The sequence below is a fragment of the Scyliorhinus canicula genome, chromosome 13, assembly GCF_902713615.1.
Source record: "Scyliorhinus canicula chromosome 13, sScyCan1.1, whole genome shotgun sequence".
Taxonomy (NCBI): domain Eukaryota; kingdom Metazoa; phylum Chordata; class Chondrichthyes; order Carcharhiniformes; family Scyliorhinidae; genus Scyliorhinus; species Scyliorhinus canicula.
Window position 1 is genome coordinate 29,558,524 of NC_052158.1, and position 14,786 is coordinate 29,573,309.

Below are 14,786 nucleotides of genomic sequence, written 5' to 3' on the forward strand. Positions count from 1 at the left end.
ATAACATTTCCGAGAAATGAATTGAAAATGTTCTCACAATTATAAAAAAACACTGGAATTTCATCGGGAGGCTGGTATTCTATTTGCAAATGAATTGAGACATAATTCCAAACTTATACTTCCAGCTCAACCTTAATAATTTTCTGAAAAACATTGAGCGCGATTCTCCGTCGGCGGCACCAGGATCGGGAAACGCGATTGGACAGACAATCAGTTCTGACGCGGAAATCGCAGTGGGTTCCGAATTCATACCAAATCGCAATTCTCCGTCGCGCTGACAGCGGCGTCAATGCATTCCAGAACGCACGTATAGTAAACGCCGTTGGCATATCATTAGGGGGCCCAATCCGGTATTCCCCTGGCCTCCGTGATTCTCTGCCTCCGATGGGTTGAATTTCTGATGGCACGGTTCACTCGTGCTTTTAAAAATCGTGAAGCAGGCGCAGTAGCTCCTGAGGGAGAGAGAGATTGTACAGAAAGTGTCCAAAATTACTGTGGTTTGCTGACAGTTGAGCTGCTGGCCAGGGGACTTCTGCCAGGGCCAGGGTGAGTAGCGTGGGTTGGCCAGGAGGTGGGCTGTAGGGTGCGGGTGGATGGGCATAGAACATCATTGCAGTGAAGTGTGTACATACGGCTACAGCTTGTCAGCCTCCAGAGTGTCAATCCCAAAACTGGCAAATCCCACACCGTTTCTAATTGGAATAAATTGTATTCCACATGGTGCCAGTGCTAGCCCCTCACCAGTCACGGAATCGGTCCAGTGTGATGCCAGTTTTGCTGTCATGGAAGTCCACGCATCCTGACCCAGCATCAACACTTCGGGCTGGATTCTCCGATTTTGAGGCTATGTCCGGAGTATGTGTCTAGTCTTACAACCAAATCGTCGGTGCCACCCCCGCAACAATTCTCCACTCGGTGGGGGGCTAGCAGCTGTGCCACGTAAAGCCCTCGGCTTCATCTTCAGGTATGGATGGAGAATTGCCGGGTCCATGGCCGTACACGCTCATGGCGGCTATCTGCGGTGGCCGCGCCACACAACAAGGGGCATCAGTCACATGCGAACATGCCGGATAGTGTCCCCTTGTAACCCTGCCCCCCTCACTACCCCTGGACCACCTCTCAACAGTCCCCCAGCCCCCGCCGAAGCCACCCCCAGACAGCGGAACAGATTAACCCCTGACTGTGGCGGCCTTGGGAACATTCCGCAGCCGCCACAAGAGGTCCCCAAAAACTGTGAGCACACATGACCGACGCCGTCGGGAAGTTGGCCCATTAAGAGCGGAGCATCGGGGGGGGGGGGGGGACCTCAGGTGACGTCTCAACGGCGTGCGGCATACTCAGCGATTACGGCATTTTTGAGGGGCGGAGCATCATGATAAACAGCGCCCCCCCCCCCCCCCCCCCCCCCGATTTTGGCATTAAAAATAGATTCTACGGTCAATGGCCGAACACGATTTTGACGTTGGAATCGGAGAATCCAGCCCTTAGTCTCATAAAACGAGAATCCCGCTGCTTGCTTTTATATGGAGCATTAAGTTAATCGGGTCATCGAAAATGCTTTTTATCTGATGCTTGCAATGAATGTTAACAAATTGCACAGAAACAAGCCTTCATCTCTGATCCTTTGTTTGAGGTAGTGACCCACAGCTTTTGTTGTCAGTCTCTCATCTAAATGCAGAAAGTCCTTGGGTGCCTATTGTCTGTCAGATGAATATTGTCACCTCGAATAAATACCTACAAAATGTACTCCAATTCAAATTATGTGAATTGTTGAGTTGTGTTATGGGATAACAACGCAATGCAGCTTTGACTAAAAGTTACTCCAGACTTTGAAGTAAGTTCAATGTGATTTATTGAACCATTAGCACAGTTCTCTATAAGTTCGACTCTGCTGCTAATCTTGCTATAGTAACTCAGTCTAACTAACCAGTCTGCTCTAAGCCATGTGGTGGGAGTGATGCTTAGAACATAGAACATAGAACGATACAGCGCAGTACAGGCCCTTCGGCCCTCGATGTTGCACCGACATGGGAAGTCCAAAAACTAAAGGCCATCTAACCTACACTATGCCATTATCATCCATATGCTTATCCAATAAACGTTTAAATGCCCTCAATGTTGGCGAGTTCACTAATGTTGCAGGTAGGGCATTCCACGGCCTCACCACTCTTTGCGTAAAAAACCCACCTCTGACCTCTGTCCTATATCTATTACCCCTCAATTTAAGGCTATGTCCCCTCGTGCTAGCCACCTCCATCCGCGGGAGAAGGTTCTCACTGTCCACCCTATCTAACCCTCTGATCATTTTGTATGCCTCTATTAAGTCACCTCTTAACCTTCTTCTCTCTAACGAAAACAACCTCACGTCCATCAGCCTTTCCTCATAAGATTTTCCCTCCATACCAGGCAACATCCTGGTAAATCTTCTCTGCACCCGCTCCAAAGCTTCCATGTCCTTCCTATAATGAGGCGACCAGAACTGTACGCAATACTTCGAATGCGGCCGTACAAGAGTTTTGTACAACTGCAACATGACCTCATGGCTCCGGAACTCAATCCCTCTACCAATAAAGGCCAACACACCAACGCACCATAGGCCTTCTTCACAACCCTATCAACCTGGGTGGCAACTTTCAGGGATCTATGTACATGGACACCGAGATCCCTCTGCTCATCCACACTACCAAGAATTTTACCATTAGCCAAATATTCCGTATTCCTGTTATTCTTTCCAAAGTGAATCACCTCGCACTTCTCCACATTAAACTCCATTTGCCACCTCTCAGCCCAGCTCTGCAGCTTATCTATGTCCCTCTGTAACCTGATCTGTCCCTGTCCTACTCTCTAAGTGTCGCCTGTGGAAAGAGACAGAGCATGTGTGCCCTGTCCTTATATATGGGTTGTGTAATGCCCCCTTGTGATAGTGTCACCTCTGGGTGTCTTGACTGCCCATTGGTCGTGTCCTATTCTATGTGTTCATTAGCTGTATGTCTGCATGTTATGACGTCTGTGGTGCTGTCTCTAGTGTTTATTTAGTATTAGTGTATTTACATTAACCCCTTGTGTATTTACAGTGATGCATATCACCACATGTTGTTTGTTATGAGAAAACATTATTCAAAGTGCAGAAGTGGGTGGCACGGTGGGTTCAGTATTTAAAGTCACCATAGTCCCAGTTGACCATAGGCTGTTATCCCCTTTGAGGGGGGGAGCTGATTGGTGGTGATTTAACCTGAGAATTATCACACCACAGGTGAGGGGCAAGGTTGAGAAGGCAGGGCCTTCATGAATAACCTCAGGCAGTATGGGGATTGAACCCACGCTGCTGCCCTCCCTCTGCATCACAAACCAGCTGTCCAGAGTACTGAGCTAAACAGGTGGATAAGTCCAGTACGTGATCCGCAGACTCTGCCAAATGTGTGGCAGGTGATGCTTGAAGGATTGGGTGGACAGGCTGTTTTGAGTTTTCTGTGCTGTCTCCGGCGCACCAGCTTCATCTCCGCATATTCTGATGAAGTCTCTCAAAGTGTGTAGTGCCGTGCCGAGTGAGCCTTGTCCATTTTGGTCAGCCAGCGACTCCTGTGAGTCGGCGGGGATGTTTAACCTCTTCAGTGACAGCTTTGAGAACATCGCTGAAGCCTTTTGTCTGCCTTTCCTGGGAGTCTCCTACTGCGACCGAGTTCCAAATAGAACCATTGCTTCAGATGTTTGGTGTCAGGCATATGGACGACATGTCCCACGTGGTGGAGTTTGAGTTGCGTGATTAGTGCCATGGTGCTGGGTATGTTGGCTTTCAAGAGGATGCTGCTGTTCGATCACCTTCCTTGCCACTGGATTTGGAGGATCTTGTGAAGGTTGTGCTGCTGGGACTTCCCCAGTGCTTTGAGGTACGTGCTGTCGCTTGCCCAAGTCTCAGAATAATTTGGAGCGTGGTGAATTGATCCAGTTGTGAGAGTGAGCCCTTACAATCCAAGAGGGCTCTATGATGCTAAAATGACCGAATTACCTTTGTCATTCCTCCATTGGACATTCATTTTGTGATAAGGTTTTGTATTCAGGGACAGCACAGAGGCACAGTGGTTAGCACTGCTGCCTCACGCCACCGAAGACCAGGGTTCGATCTCAGCCCCGGATCACTGTCCAGGTGGAGTTTGCACATTCTCCCTATGTCTGCGTGGGTCGCACCCCCACAACCCAAAGATGTGCAGGTTAGGTGGATTGGCCACGCTAAACTGCCCCTTAATAGGAAAAAAATACCCTGAATTTATTTTTAAGATAATAGCATTAAGTCTCCCTGACTGGAAAAAAATGGCTGTTCTCAAGGCCTTAACCTCTGTGCACATGTGTGCGAAATTAAAGTGGATGCGTTCCGCAAAGTATTTTTTAACCATTTTTATCCCTTTCATAGACTGAGCCAAATCCTGAAGAAGGAAGTGAGTTACTTACTGCAGAAGCTTCTGACCTGCTCTTGTGGTCTCACTATTTATATGGCTGGCCACAATGGTTGCCAAGGATGTGGATGCTTTCGGGAGGTTGCAGAGGAGGTTCACCAGGATGTTGCCTGGTACGGAGGGTGCTAGCTATGAAGGAAGGTTGAGTAGATTAGGATTGTTTTCGTTGAAAAGATGGAGGTTGAGGGGGCGAAATGATTGAGGTCTACAAAATTATGAGAGGTATGGACAGGGCAGATAGCAACAAGCTTTTTCCAAGAGTGGGAATGTCAATTACAAGCGGTCACGATTTCAAGGTGAGAGGGGGAAAGTTTAATGGAGATGTGCGCGGAAAGTTTTTTTACGCAGAGGGTGGTGAGTGCCTGGAATGCTTTACCAGTGGAGCTGGTAGAGGCGGGCACGATAGCATCATTTAAGGTGCATCTAGACAGATATATGAACGGGCGGGGAACATAGGGAAGTAGATCCTTGGAAAATAGGCGACAGGTTTAAATAAAGGATATGTATCGGTGCAAACTGGGAGGGCTGAAGGGCCTGTTCCTGTGTTGTAATTTTCTTTGTTCTTTGTTCTTTTTGGCCCAGTAAAGTTTCTGGTCAATGGTGACCCCAGGTTGTTGATGGTGGGATATTGAAGCAGTGGAATTGCTATTGAATATCAATGGAAGATGTTTGGATTCTCCCTCGTCAGAGATGGTCATAGCCTGGCACTTGTGACATGAACGCTACCAGTCGAAAAGTGTGCAGGGTAGGTGGATTGGCCATGCTAAATTGCCCCTTAACTATCCAAACATGTGCAGGTTAGGTGGGGTTGCAGGGATAGGTAGGGGAGTGGGCCGAGGTGGGGTGTGGTGTGTTCTTTCAGAGCGTGTGAGCGGTTTAGGTGTTCCAGGGACTGAAGGGATTATCTTACAAGCCTACATCAGGCTCAGCTACCAAAGACTCAGAATAGCTCTCATGAGAGGAAGGTTACTCTTTTGTGCCTTAAACAACTAAAACAGTTATTTGTTGTCTGTTTAAAAATATAAATTAGTTAAAAGTCCTTTGTTATCTGCTAACAAACTAACCTCTAAGAGAAGGACAGATCCAAACATGGAAAATCCTAAAGTATCTCAAATCAATTTCTGATACATTGCTAAGACGTTTAATAGAAACTTACTTACAAAAACAACAATGGTCTTTGACGCAGGCTGAGGAACAGAACTTTGACTGCACTCTTGGCAGGAGACAGAGTGAGTACCGATTCTGAGAATCTGTCTGTTTTTATACACATCTGTTCCTATTTAGTGTATTGCCATCCCTATGTCTTATTTCCCCAACTGAGCAGTTTCCTAAAGGCAAATGGCCAGGTTTGTGGTTTATCACCAAAATATAATTTAATGTCCATAGTAACAGCTTGAATGTCCAATGTTTAAGATATATGGTCGTTGGGGGCAGGGCCTCAGCTGAGGATGGGTAGCACGCATGTGGAGACTCTCTATTAAAAATACCTTTATTAAGTGTTATGGGCCAGGGTTTAGAGAACCCCAAAGTGTATCATGGAGCTCACCTGACCCAAACTTTTAATAGATTGTGGTATGGGGAGCACACGGCCCACTCTACAGGTGTGGAAGAGCAGAAATGGAAAAGTATTTTTTTAAAGCAAAGCAATGTGTATTCTATGAACTCAAGTTAACCTTTTTAAAACATACAGTGAACATCTTAGCAACCATTAATTCAAATACAACCCCCAAATAATACAACACTAAGTAATCCTTAAGCTGTCCTTTTAACATCCATAAGACTTAAAAACATAACATTTCGCAGAAGCACATCAGGTTTAAGTCACTACTGAGGGCAGTTATTAGTTTTAAATCACCAAACAATCGATTTATATGCTTTAGATTACAGAGAGAGAGCCTCATACACCTTCTGGCTGTGACTGCAGCAATCCAGCTATGAAAACGAAACTAAAACACACCCTGCAGCAAACAGCCTAAAACGAAAGTAAAAAGCTGACAGCCCAGTTCCACCCACTTTCTGACATCACTGCAGTAATAAACACCCATTTCTTAAAGGTACTCTCACTACAGATATTTATATACACACCCATTTATAAACACCCATTTCTTAAAGGTACTCTCACATGACATAAGTTCAACAGACAATTGAAATAGTTTTGAAAATTCACAACTTGGCATAAGAAGGCACTTACCAGAGTATTGGGGGGGGGGGGGGGGGGACGGGAGACAAAAAGACTAATGGCTGAACGACCAAAGAATCGGAAGGTAAGAGAGTGCCTGAGGTGTAGCGGGCCGACTTTGTAAGTGGAGGGCGGCTTGGGGTAAGGGCCGCATCTCAAGTGGCTCCCACACAAGTGCCACACTTTGGGCTTGTCAGCCTGATCGAAGAACCCCGTTTTTGTTTTCTTGTTTTTTTTTCTCGTGGGTTCTTTATTTCTCTTTTTTGTTTTTCGTCTCGTGGATTTTTTTCTCTCCATTTTTTCTTTGTTTTTTTTCTCTCTCGGGGGTTTGGTTTAGTAATGGCTGCATCTCAGGTGGTTCCCACGCACCTGTCGGCACTTGGGGCTTAGCCCGATCGAAGGCGAACCCCATTTTTGTTTTGTCATTTTTTTTCTTGTGAGGGTTTTTTTTCGTTTCTTATTTCTCGTGTTTTTTTTCACTTTTTCTTCTTTTTTTTCTCCTCGGGTTTTCTTTCCTCTTTCATACATATCGAGGGACAAAAAGATCAGAGGTCCTCAGTGGGAAAGCCGGCTGTGAAGTCTGGTGCACGAGGGTTGTGGCAAAGGAGCAGAGGCGCCAACACATTCAGGTGGGGCCCAAGCCAGGCCAGTGTGGAGCTCAGGACCAGGCAACCAGCTAGACCAGGAAGACCAAGTCCATCAACCTTCCCCTGAGAGGGACGTCTGGCGACGGGGATGTGCTGAGAAGTGGCACATCAGGTGGTTCTCCTCCCGCGAACTTGAAAAACAGGCACTTTCTACCTGAAATACGCTTGTAAACTGGGCAACCCATCCCTCCAACATTAGCAGAACAATGAAAGAGAGAAGGATGCCTAATAAAAGCCAACCCAGAGGTCGAGCGGAGACCAGGAGTGGGAAGAGCCTGGACAAGCTGCAGATGGGTGAAAAGATCCAGGGGTAAACGTACAGTAGGCAGTTACATTCCGCACTAACATCTGAAAATGCAAAATCTGTTTAAAATAGAGCCAAACATTAGATTGGGTTGAACTCAAATTCTTAAAATGTTTTCACCAGGCAACGCAGACAGTAGCGGGAGACTATGAGACACTCCAGAAGCACAGGAGGTGGGGAGACATTTGTCATTGTGGGACCCAGTGACACTCAGACACACACAGACTGTATAATCCACATTGATATCACTATAAATCCACAAACAGAATCTCAGTAAGAATCCACATCCTCTGTCCAGTCCTGTATTGGGGGTTCAGTGTTGGATATTTCAATCTGCGGCGACATTCCCGACAAGAGGAAAAGGCATTAACCAAAAATTGGCTGAGAGCACTGCTATCCCGGGATGAACATACCAATGGACAGGGATCAGATTGAGAAACATCCCAACATGTCAGAGATTCAGGGCTGGAATCTGCTCATTCAATGTGTGTGTGTTCCCTGTGTCACAATCTGGTTTATAATAACTCTGACTTGTTTGTATTTGGATGTTGCTGGGAGATTGTGCAACCGAACGTGAATCATTGACTTGTGTGTTATTTTGTTTAAAAATGTCCTTGTTTTCTCGTTTTATCCAACTTATTCTCTCTCCCGCAAGGAATGTTAAAACCTCCAACAGAAAGATCCAACGGGGAGAGTTCCTGACCAGAGGGGACGGACTGAGATCTTCTCCAAGTCTGCACCCCATGGGCCCACTGAAGTTTGTGTCTGTTTCTTACCCCGAGATTTAATTTCCTCTCTGGGACCCGGTGTTTTGCTGGTTCTGGTGAATGCTGAACCGAGAGCCTGGGGTTTTAAACAGGTTTAAACCCTGGGGTTGAAGTCGCCGGAACTTGAAAATTATAACAAACATATTCACCCCCCCCCCCCGGGTTTGTGACAAACAGGATCCCCCACAGGAGGAAATTAAAACGGTAAATGTGAAATTGTCTGAAGTGTTGTTAGAATCCAGGAATAATTCGCTTTCGGCTGTGCGACGAATGTGAGGGTTAAATTCCCCACGGCCATTTCAATTTAATTTGCTGCGGTCTGGACAGAGATTTCTCAAGTGAATGAAAAGATTGTTCGACATAGACCCACACCAGGGGCAGGAAAGGACATTACACATGGGGGAGGGGCAGGAGTTTCACGCGGTCGGAATTTCACAGGGGGCTGTTCGCGGGGAGTTTGTAAAGAAGTGGGTGAGGTGGGGTCTTTGCTTCGGACAGAGAATTGGAAGGGCTGGGGTGTTCACAGGGAGGGAATTAGTGTCGACATGGGGACAGGTTGTTTCAAATGGGCGGGGAGCGTTCGCAATGCTGAATGTAAATTAGTTAATTTATACAGAAGATGCTGCAAGGAGTCCGAGGTGTGTATCAATTGAGGGAATAAAATTGGCGCTGGAATTTGCAGACCGCAAAGTAAAATAGCAGGGAGAGAATTGCGTGGGTAAATGACTGGGCAAAATGTAGTTGTGCAAGGTCTGGGACAATTACAGGCAGAGTATTGAAATGTGCGGAGAATGAATGATAAAGCAATTAAAATAATGGTCGGCGGATATTTGCTGGGAGAAAAGATGCCAAGCATACTTAAAATAAATTACAAATGCAAAGTGGTAGAATGCATAAACCGTACATGACGACCCAAACATGGAAAGAAAATAGAATTCTGTTTTTAATTTGTAAATCAGGGGAGAGCGCGAACGCAGTCCCCCACTACCACAAATTTTGCAGTCGAGTATCCCGCATTTGGGGACATCGCAGGCGTCAGCACACCCGAAGTGCAATGGGCTAGCCTCGTCCTGGGCTAACCACCTTCTTGATCATGGTTTCACCCCTGCCAGGTAAGTATGCTTGAAAACTCTCACATCCTCCCAGCCCACATCAGCTACTACCCTTCACAGTCACACTAACTCAGATTTCAAACTCAGAACCGAACCTTGTTCATAATCTGCTTCCCTTCCACAGTTCGTCCTTCCTCATTTATTACATCAATTTCCCTCTAGTTGAAGAACAAAAGCTGTTTGCTTCAGAGAGTGTCTATTTATATTTGCATATTGCCCTTAAAAGGCAACCACCCGCCCTCCTGGAAAATTGTCTGCAATATGGATAATGACCAGCTGGTGGGGGTGTTCCCTTCACTCTCAAGCTGACTCATTTCCCCTGACAAGCCAGGCCTGTGTGCAATGATGGGTCTGCCAACGAAACCTGCCACACTTTTTCTGATATATTTGTCCATTTTGCTCACCGTCGAGTTCCGCTGTAGGGAGGTGTGTAAGGAGGCGGTGTAATGCAATGTAGCACGGGAAACAGAGAAGAAGCCGGTATAAGAGGGAACCCGCCTTAATAAAGTTACATTTGTTTTATTGAGGGCGGGGTTCTCCGCTGGCTGACGCTGAAATCGCAAAACCCGATTGGGCGGAAAATAGGTTCCGACACCAAAATCACGTCAGGCGCCAATTTGACGACAAATCGAAATTCTCCGTCACGTCAGCAGCGGCTTCAGTGCGGTCTGGAACACACGTACAGTAAATGCCGTTGGCATATCATTAGCCGGCTTGATCCGCTAATCCCCAGGACCTCTGTGATGATCCGCCTCTAATGGGCCGAGTTCACTTCGGCTTTTAAAAATCGTGAAACCGGCATGGTGGATGCTGAGAGAGAGAGAGGGGGGGTACGGAAAGTGTCGAACATCACCGTAGTTGCTGACAGTTGTGCCGCTGGCCTTGAGGGTTCACCCAGCCCGGGGTAGCAGGGGAGGTGGGGGGTGGCCAGGATGTGGCTGTGGAGTTGGGGTGGATGGGCACGGAACACCATTACCGCAGCCGGCAAGGCAGCCATGCAGCTGTGCAGGCCGCTGACAGCTCCCTGTGAACTTTGGGCCACGGGTGATTATAGGTGTCCCCCCCAGGCCACCCCCTAAGTTCCCGCTGGCCCCAGCCCACCCAACCCATCAGCTGTATGGGCTTGCTCCAGCACAACCAGTGCCATCGTTGGCTGGGATGCGCGTGTGCGGGGAGTGAAGTGTGTATATGCGGCTTCAGCTTGTCAGCCTCCTGAGTGTCAATCACAAACCTGGCGAATCCTGCACCATTTTTCATTGGAATATATTGGGCTGGATTCTCCATTATTGGGACGACACCCCACGCTGGCGTCAAAACGGTCGAGTTATACTCCAGAAAACCTGGCATCCAAGGGGCACAAATTCCCAGCCCTGCAGGGGGTTGGCAGGGACCTGGAGTAAATCTCGTAGCTTTTGCTGCAGATACGGCCCCTGCGCTTCAGGGTCAGAATCCGCGCATGCGCATGGCGGCGGCCTCCAGCGACCGCGCAGTGCTCCATGGCGGACTCAGACCGCGGAGCTAGACGCACAATCGGCCGGGCATCCAACCCTCAACCCCTGCACAAACATTCCCCTGCCGCCTAGAGGACCTCCCTTTGGCGTCCGATCAGTCTGCCCCCGACCAGGGGGGTCCGCGGACTGAGTCCGCAGCCGCCACGTGAGTATCCCGACCGGCTGGAGCACATTAGTTCCACGCTGTCGGGCCTTCCGCCGGTCAAGGGCGGAGGATGGCGGAGCAGGCCTCTGGCAATGGCCCCAGGTAGGTCCCAGGCGGCAGGACCCGCATAATCAGTGATCCAGCGCCGGTCCCGATTTATCATGGGAACATGGATTCTCCGCCCCCGCATTGGCCCTGATTTCGGCACGTGAAAATTGGGGACGGCGGCTGCTTCAAGATGCTCCACCCCCTCCGAAATGGCGTCATCGCTGAGTACGCCGTACACCGTTGGGCTGCCTCAGGACGTCACATGAAGACCCTCCCCCCCCGATGCTCTACCCCCTGATGGGCCGACTTCCCCACGGCGTGGATCACTTGTGGTCTGAGGTTTCGTCAACCTCGCATGCTGACTGCGGACTGTGTCCAGCGCGGGTAGAGTCTGGGGGAGGGCTCTCCTCTGGCCAGGAGGGCTTTGGGGGGGAGGGGGCTGGGATGATTGGGGGCGGAGTGATGCAGGGGTGGCGAGGGGAGTTACAGGGGGGAACTATCTGGCAGGCCGGGTCCATGCGAGGCCGGCGCCATGTTGTATGGCGCAATTTTGGTCTTAATACTAGACACATGCTCCAGATATAGCCTCAAAATTAGGAATCCAGCCCTTAGTCTCAGGAATGGAGCATCCCCTTCCGAGTGTTCCTGAATGTCATTCTCCAAATCCTCCATACTCCCAGAAGGCCTGAGGACTTGGTTCCACTCTCTGCAACTGGATTCTCGACTTTCTGACCCACAAACCACAATTAGTAAGAATAAACAACACCTCTCACGGTCCTCAATACTGGGGCCCCGCAAGGCTGTCTACTTAGCCCCCTATACTCCCTGTACACACACGACTGCATGGCAAAGTTTGGTTCCAACTCCATCTACACATTTGCTGACGACGCGACCATAGTGGGCCGGATCTCGAACAACAACGAGTCAGAATACAGGAGAGAGATAGAGAACCTAGTGGAATGGTGCAGTGACACCAATCTATCCCTCAATGCCAGCAAAACTAAAGGGCTGGTCATTGACTTCAGGAAGCAAAGTACTGTACACACCCCTGTCAGCATTAACGCGGCCAAAGGTGGAGATGGTTAGCAGCTTCAAATTCCTAGGGGTACCAAAAATCATCACCAAAAATCTATCCTGGTCCACTCACATCGACGCTACCACCAAGAAATCACAACAGCACCTATACTTCCTCAGGAAACAGGAAATTTGGAATGCCCACATTAACTCTTACCAACTTTTACAGATGCACCAGAGAAAGAATCCTATCTGGCTGCATAACAGCCTGGTATGGCAACTGCTCAGCCCAGGACCGCAAAATAGTCGTGAACACAGCCCAGTCCATCATATAAAGCTGCCTCCCATCCATTGACTCCATCTACACCTCCTGCTGCCTGGGGAAAGCGGGCAGTGTAATCAAAGACACCTCCCACCTGGCTTACTCACTCTTCCAACTTCTTCCATCGGGCAGGAGATACAGAAGTCAGAACATGCACAAACAGACTCAAAAACAGCTTCTTCCCCGCTGTTACCAGACTCCTAAGCAACTCTTTACGGACTGACCTGATTACCACAACATCCCTGAGTGCTTCACCCGATGCCGGTGTTATGTAGTTACATTATGTACCTTGTGTTGCCTTATTATGTATTTTCTTTTTATTTTATTTTATTTTCATGTGCTTAATGATCTGTTGAGCTGCTTGCAGAAAAATACTTTTCACTGTGCCTCGGTACATGTGACAATAAACCAATCCAATACTCAACACTACTGGCGATGAGGATAATGGGGGGGGCAATTGCTAAATCACTTGGAAGAAGAAATTAAGCAAAGAAAGTCAGAGAAAGGGAATCTTTGTACAGATCCCAGAGCTGGCTGTAGTAAATGACAGACCAAGGTTCGAATTATTGCCTTGTGTAAAGAGGTAACCGAAGTGACTGCTAGAAACGTGGTTCCAAAACGCGCCTACGGGAAACGTGCGTGAGTAAAAATGGTGGGTTGGGACGAGGGTTCAGCATCATTGGAGTTTTTGATAAAAATGTGGAGCAGTGGAGCTCTTATACTCAGTGTTTTGATTATTTTGCGCAGGGGAACAAAATTGACCAATTGTGGTGCCCACTTTCCTGTGCATAATGGCAGGGTAAACTTTCAATCTCCTCCACAGTCCTGTACAACCTGATGAGCCCGGCTCGAAAACACACAAACAAATTATGGACATTTTGCCAGCACATTTTCACCTGAAACCCCTGGCGAATGGGGAGCGTTTTCGAATCCACCACAAAACCGTCCGTTAACTGAGAGTCATCTCACTCTGCAGAAAGCCAGAAATTGCTGTTTCTGTGGAGCTGGCTGCACAAGAAGCTGAGATATTGAGTTCATCCACTTGGGGGCGCAAAACATCCACTGATTCAACACCCAAAATCCATGGGGTTCGTACACGTTACCGATGTACAGAGAGAGCCAGGGCGCTCTGCTACTGAATGCTGGTGTCAAGACATGTCAACGCTATGGAAAAAAAAAGGCCACGTAGAGCATATTTGCAGGAATAAAAAAAACAAACTATGAATAAAAATATAAAGTAGGAACAAACCAAGACAATATTAAAACAAAATAAAAGGAGAAATATTCATGATGTAGAACAGGGACGAGAAGAGCCAAATGACAGACAGTCAGAGGAGGAGCTATGACTGCAGAAAGTTTGAGGTAATGTTGCCATAGTCCTTGATTACCACAGGCTGAATAACCTCTGGCGTAGCTCAGTTGGCTGCAAAGATGGGTCCTGATGCAGATCAAGCCAGCAGTGTGGATTCAATTGCCGTATCGGCTGAGATTATTCATGAAGGTCCTGCCTTCTGAACCTTGATCCTCACCTGAGGTGTGGTAATCCTCACCACAAGTCAGCTCTCCCGCTCAAAGGGGTGATTTCACCTTTACCTTACTTACCCTATGGCTAGATAGCGCCTCCCCAACCCACAGTCACTACCATCCAGAAGTACAGGAGCAACAGATATCTGGGAACCCCACCACCCTGAGTTGGAAATATATCGGCGTTCCTTCACTGCCACTGGTGCACCATCCTGGAACTCCTTCCCTAACAGCACAGTGGGTGTACCTGCACCTCCAGGACTGCAGCGATTTAGAAGGCAATTCACCACCACCTTCTGAAGGGCAACTAGGGAAATAAATGCTGACCTAATCAGTGATGCCCACATCCCGTAAATTAATTTAAAATAAATTTTAATATATATATATGGATAATGGGTCACTTCACTGCTGGAAGGGCAGCCAGTGAGGATGGAAGTTGACACTAGGGCATCAGTCTCACTGGTGCCAGAGACTATCTACAATGAGAAATACCAACACATTCCCTTAATTAAGCCCATCAAGAATAGTGCTGAACGTGTGCACAAGAGAGGTGGTACCCCTAAAATACCGCATTGAAGAGGCTGTGCAGTTCAATGGACAAACAGCAGATTTGCCTCTATACCTAGTGAAGGGAAACTACCCTGCCTTGATGGTCGTGCATGGCTGGAGAACGTTCAACTTAACTGGGCTGAAGTCCACATGATGGCCAGTGGAGAATCGAGCCTCACAAAGGGCGCGATTCTCCCGAGTCACGAAAACTCG

At 48.0% G+C, this 14,786-nt stretch overlaps 1 non-coding gene across 1 annotated transcript; it reads right to left on the reverse strand.

The window, feature by feature from the left end:
• Nucleotides 1–9,304: 9,304 nt before the first annotated feature.
• Nucleotides 9,305–9,468, reverse strand: LOC119976829. Its single transcript, XR_005463009.1, has one exon. It is a non-coding gene; the product is annotated as a U1 spliceosomal RNA (small nuclear RNA).
• Nucleotides 9,469–14,786: the final 5,318 nt, after the last annotated feature.